This window comes from Notechis scutatus, chromosome 2 (genome assembly GCF_049901735.1).
Source record: "Notechis scutatus isolate UNSWTSFEM ecotype Mainland chromosome 2, rNotScu1.2, whole genome shotgun sequence".
In the NCBI taxonomy this organism is placed as follows: Eukaryota; Metazoa; Chordata; class Lepidosauria; order Squamata; family Elapidae; genus Notechis; species Notechis scutatus.
Window position 1 is genome coordinate 70,336,361 of NC_142010.1, and position 6,562 is coordinate 70,342,922.

Below are 6,562 nucleotides of genomic sequence, written 5' to 3' on the forward strand. Positions count from 1 at the left end.
GCTTCTTTCCACTTTCCACTTCTTTCTTCTTCTGCTTTTGGCTGCACGCAAGGAAAGCATCAAAAGTCTTTCTTTCTCTCCCCCAAACTCTGCCAGAAACGAGTCTTTCGGACCCTGCAAGGCATCCTGCTCCAAGACAAGTCTCACAAAGACTCATTTCTGGCAGAGTTTGGGGGAGAGAAAGAAAGACTTCTGCTGCTTCTGCTGCTTTCCTTGCATGAAGCCAAAAGTCTCTCTCCCCCCCCCTCCCCCCCCGAGAACGGAGCTGGAGATGGTATCCTGCGATCCCAAATAAAGAATGATCGATCAGTAGGAAAATGGGGTGGGGAGTTTTCCTGCAGACACTTTTTGGGATTTTCCCAGGGTCTCTGGTCTGCGGGATTTAAAATTATGCGTTTGGTGGTCCCTGAGGTCCAAAAGGTTGGCAACCCCTGCCTTAACTCAAATAAGCCTATCGTGGAAATGGGGCAATATTGGTGTCTATTAAGGCATCCATAGCTAACCATAGGAGTGCAATGTTGAATTGAAGTTACAATAAAGTGGCTCATTGAGTGGGTTCATGCAGTTTGTCAACCAAAATATAGTTGTAGCTTAGGTGTGTGAGCCCATCCAATTTTGGTTTATTCAATAAACAAGTGGTTCTCAACCTTTTCTTCACCATGAGCCCCCTTTAAATACCTTTTTTGGCCATGGACCATGGCCACGGACCCCCAATACTTAACTCAAGATTTAACTCACAGCATTTCATGAAGCCTTCACAGACTCCCTCTGACAACATCACAAAGCACATAGGTTTAGAATCACCACTGAATAAAGTATTACTGAAACACATTGAAGGAATGCAGAAGCTATCTTGACAGTGAGAAACATATCTTACAATATGAAGTATCTCACTAAACAACTGTAGCCTTAAACCCCGTAGCTCTAAAAGTGGCACCCATATTGAAATAGTGAGAAGGAATGCTACATATAACATATAATTTGCTTGTAAAATTTGCTTCCATAAGATGTAATGATGGCAATCTCTATGGATTACCTTAAAAGGAGGTTATACAAAATAATAGAGGATGAGGTTATCAACAGCTGCTGGTTATGATATCTATATTTTATCTTCACTATCAAAGATAATGTGTCTCTTACCAGCAGATGCTGAGGAATGGGATTTGGAGAGCTACTATTCTTCTGTCATTCTTCCTAGAAAATTGGTTCGACTGCAGTGGTAGAGAAAGTTGGACCTGAAAAAGCTTTGGTGGCCTGACTTATGCTTTTTAATGAATATGGAGAATATACCGCTGTGAGCAGTGGTGAGATTCAAATTTTTTTTTTTTACTACCGGTTCTATGGGCATGGCTTGGTGGGCATGGCAGGGGAAGGATACTGTAAAAATCTCCATTCTCACCCCACTCCAGGGGAAGGATACTCCATTCCCTCCCCACCCCATTAACCTGCTTTCCAGCTCCGTTCTCCTGTGTAGTGCAACAAAAGAAGACCCAGCCAATCAGCTGGGACTCGGGAGGCAGAGAATCGATGGGGGCGAGGCCAGCCTGAGGTGGCATTTGCCGGTTCTCTGAACCACTCAAAATTTCCGCTACCGGTTCTCCAGAACTGGTCAGAACCGGCTGAATACCACCTCTGGCTGTGAGCATCTGTTTGTCTACTAGTGAAAATTCACAAACAGAATAGATTAGATCCTGTTCAAAATTTGACAGCATTAAATATTCAAGAAACTTTTAGTTATCTTTATAAACAGCCATTTTCTTCTTGATTCCTAACTAGCTGCTCAACTTGGAGCGATGAGCTTTGAACATATTGGTAAAATAATACAAAACTTAATACAGCTTTAAAAGCATCAATATAGTAAATGAATGAAATTATTGACTTAACAATTCATGTTATATTTCCTCAGTTGAGATGGATACTCAATAGTACCATAGAACTTATTCACAGCCAAGACAAATCAAGAAGATATATTAGCCTCCCAAATTCTGAGTAACAGATAATACACCCTTGGACTGGGAGATAATTGTACCCTCACTAGTAAATTATTTGTGGACTGTAACAAGTTAGGTCTGTTTGGAGTCAGTGGTTTCATGGGAAGAAATTCCAGCTGTGTTGAGGCTGAGTTTTTCTAGCTGTCTTTCATACCAGCTAGTCATAAATCATTTGTAGATTCAGCATGGTGTCTTCTGGCATTATTTCTGCTCCTAGCTTCTAGGAGTAGCAGAATTGCAGGCAGTTCTATTTCAAGAAGGAACTGAATCACTTGGCAAACTTTTCCAGTCTTAGACTTATATAGCTCTACCGAAGCCTGTAATTTTCTTAAAACAAAAATAGTACCGATAGAGGGGAAAATCTGTAGAAGGGAGAGAGGAGGAAATTTATAGTTCAGGGTTGAAATGAGGGGTCCTTGATACTCTCTGAGCTTGGTTATTTTCTTGCACAGGTTTCATTACCCAAACTAGGTGACATAATCAGTCATCATCTTTAGAGCACTGATAATGTTACCTAGTTTGGGTAATATAGCCTCTGCAAAGAAAACAACCAAGCTCAGAGAGTATCAAGGACCCCTCAACCAAAATAGTGTTGGCTAAGGGCATTAGTGGAATGGGCAGAAACCACACCAACCATTTTAGACTATATTCTGCAGAATATCAATAGTTTTGCAAGTGTTCTGGAGCACGGAAGGCCCTCATTCTACAACCGAGATAAAATAGCAGAATAAGCTGAATGTTGCACCAACATCGCTTGATGAAAGGTGTAGGGTAATTTGGTACCTTTGCTCTTGGTACCTGGCTTCCAGAAGCTGGACATCTTTTCTGGAGAGATACTGTATCTTCCTTGCATACAGCTATAGCCTTCTAAACAATGTCCTTTCTCACACTGAATTTACCAAACTCTAAAATGTAAGCAATATGCTGATAATTCTGTAATTAGCTCTTCAGTCCATCCCCCTATCCCCTAACCCTTATGTGAGTATTGCTTTTATTTATAGAAATTACTTTTCACACCTCATTAATATTCTAAAAGAACTAATTGTTGCCTTGGTGCAGAAACAAAGGCAAAAGTCCTTTGAACAAGGAAGCTAATTCGATGCCCAGCTTAGAGCAGCTGGGGCTCTCTCTCTCTTCTGCTCTCGATGTGGCCCAAGGTCAAGAATTCAAGGAAGGAACATCTGCTCCATTTCTGTGAGCACCAATCCTGCTGCTCTGCTGAGGTCAGGAAGGGCTCTCTCCTATCGCAGAGAATTCTAACCCCTAAAGCAATCTCTCTAACTGGACCGTTTTCTTAACGAAAGAACAAACCGATGGAATTTTTACCTAATGCCGGGTGACATCGGCACATTGCTTCAATATTTGGATTAGGCTCACATTCACTTAGGAACTGAATCAGATCCCTTTGGTAATGGTCGGGTGATGCTTAAACAAAAGGTTTTTACAGTTCAGAAGTTCAGGCGTGGAGAGAGATTTAAAAAAATCTGATTTAATAAGAATAAAAAGTGAGCATGTGTTTTGTATACTGAGGGAAAACAAATATTCAAAATGCCAAGGCGTTTTGAGCATTGTGTCATTGGGCTTCTTTCTCCATGGATTCTTTTTTCTTAAGTTTATCTATTTTTCTGGGTCAAATGCTAAAGTTTTATGTCCTGTTTTATCACACCGAGAGGGCCACACTGGTCTTTCTGTTCCATTTCACTCTTTGCAAGCACGACAAGGCAAAGGATTCTCCATTGCCAAAGTCAATACTTCACATCTGTGCACAGGGGGCAGGTTTCATGGCGCCGGCAGGAGCTTTGATAGTATTTCTATTCCTGGGCCGATGACAAACTGCCTTCTATTCCGGGTCCCGCAAGCACACAGGTTCCATTTCAGTCTCAGATGGCTGCCTTGGGCCTGGGTGGGCCGAACGGCTCCACCATCTTTAGTGGAGCTCTTTCGTCAATGCAGGTCTTGAAAGGCATGGCTGTGAGGGCTAAGAGGGTGAATGGGGAAGTGTAAACACACACACGTCCAATTGCTCAATTTAGGCCTACAAGTTTCTCACATACAATCTCCTCCTTGTCTTTCTCCACCTGGCTCAGAGCTTGTGTTCAGTATTAACGAACTCCTCCTTGCCTCTGTAATTGACTGTGGCGCTGTTTTCAAGGAGTTTTGGCAAGACAGGGAGAAAGGGAATGTGTGGGGTGAGGGAGACAGGGAAAAGAAAGCAATAACACAAACCAACAGGGTGAGAGGAACAAGCTTCTGAAACCACATCCTTCCCTGAAATAGAGATCATTTATTCACCTAGACCCACGCAAGGCTGGACAAGACACCATTATGGCAAGGAGGCCAAAGGCATGGGGTGCCGATATTTTATGGCACCAGGGAAGGAGGTGTGGGTCTAGGTGAATAACCCTGGGACTAGGATGGAATTTTCTGCAAAGATGAAGTGCTGAGTGAGATGCATACCAAGCTGCCTCCCTCCCCACTGCCTCTTTCCTCTTCATGCATTAGTTTATTTATATAGAGATGAGACAGAAAGCCCCAACTCTCTTCTGAGTGCCTGAGTTTGGAGCAAACTTTTTGGTGTGGATCGAGAAAGCCCCTACTGGCAAACAGGTCTCCAATTCTGCTCAATGGGCTCATTCACTAGCTGTGATGAATTCATTGGTTCTGGCATATTAGCAGGCAGCTGGCCTTTTTCAATGGGCCCTAAGACTTCTGGAGCATGGTAGGATTCACACCTGCTGGTGGTCTATTTGCTTATAAGAGACAGCAGGGGAAGGACTTTTGGGTCCAGAAGGAAGGACTTTTAATCCACAAGGACCCGTATTATGGGCCCATTCCTTAGTCAGAATCACCCTACAGGTATAGATGCTCCGAGCTGTTTCTGCCTGCCTGCTTTCCCCCCTGCCCCCCCCCCCATATACTAGTCTGTCCACTCAGTTAGTATTTTTGTGGGAATCTGAAATCAGGCAGAGTTATATTCTGGTAACTATTTACAAAGCTTTATTGTTGCTGATAGTAGTAGCATCCCCTTCAGTATTGTTGGCAAAACTCTAGAATCCAGAAATCTGCTCTACACTTTGTTTTCCAACACAGGGATTCAACAGGAATTATTAAGGTGCATTGTACTTCCCCCCGCCACTGGAACTGCAAGGATGCAGCATGACTTGATGCATGCATGCAGTAGCTTCTTGCAGCATCAATGCAGCAAAAGACTTACACCTAATCAGAATCTTTATTGTGGAGCTTGGGATATGCGGATTCTGGAAAGGCTTCTGTCAAGATGAAATAACAAATATTAAAATTATATGTGAAGCTGGAGGTTCTGCCTTTCTCAGCCACAAATTATAGCCATCAAAAACATGAACAAACCACATGATATAGCGATGAAGTATGCATCAGTTTTTAAGAACATTTAATGTACTTGGAAGGTGTAAGCGCTTTACAGCTGGATGCATGGGTCTACGACTAAGTGGAAAGAAAACTGATGTGGAATGTTTGCGTAGGACCCTATTAGCTTTGCTCACCTACAGTGAGATTTTCCAATTGCATATTTGTACCATGTGACTGACTGAGCTAGCGTATTGCTATATCTTGCTTTGAGTATTAAAATCTGTTGGCAAACATGCAACCTGGATACCACCCAGTCACACAGGTTCAAAATTCCTGGTGGGTGGTATAAACGTGTGGGTTCTATGAATCAGCTTTGTTGTGCTCACGTCTTTGATGATTCGGTGCCATTCTATTTTAGGTTCCATCCCTTCCAATAATAATAATGTCTTCCAATGCCAATGATTCCCAGGCTTTTAGCCAAGGAAACCCATCAATATATTATGGTCCTGATTTAGCATTCAGCTGCCAATTTTAAGTATTGGCCCCAAACCAAAGCCCTTGTGTCATCTGAAACACCCGCCGCTTGCTGGCAGGTTGACAACCTACCACAACCCAGGAGTCCTGGCTGGCCTTTGGAATGGCTTTGTGGTTTAAAGGATTGGCATTGATCAAGCACAGGATGCTAGACTTGCTTCTCTAACATGCGTTTTCAGGCCCAAGAGAGCAAGGAAGGAAGCTCGTCTTTCAGAAATCAGTTATATTATAGATTAGTTACAATGCTTTGGTGGAAAAAACTACGTAAGAGCTGTTGACATCTGAAGAAAAGGCCTCCAAGTAGCAGTAGAAGCTAGTATGGTCCCTATTGAATGGCATGAAAAGTCACAGGAACAGCAATACTTGACATTTGGGTCAACCTCTGCTCAAACGTTATTACTGACCAGAGTGATTTAGAAAAGTACTAAATCTCTGCAGCACAAGGCAGGCAGATGTGTAATATTATCTGGAACCCCTTAAAGGAGACTGACTACCTTCAGCATTATCTGTTCCAATTCTAGGTGTTCATTGATTGACCCCAAACCATGATATTTGTGTTTTTTCCTCTTGGCTACTCTTGAGGAACCTCAGGATGAGCAAGCTAATCCTTCATTGAAGATCAGTATGGACAGAATGATCTTGTACATTATCAGTTTTACTAAACGCTATAACAATTTTTCAGTCCTATTCAAAGATTGCTTGGTCATAGG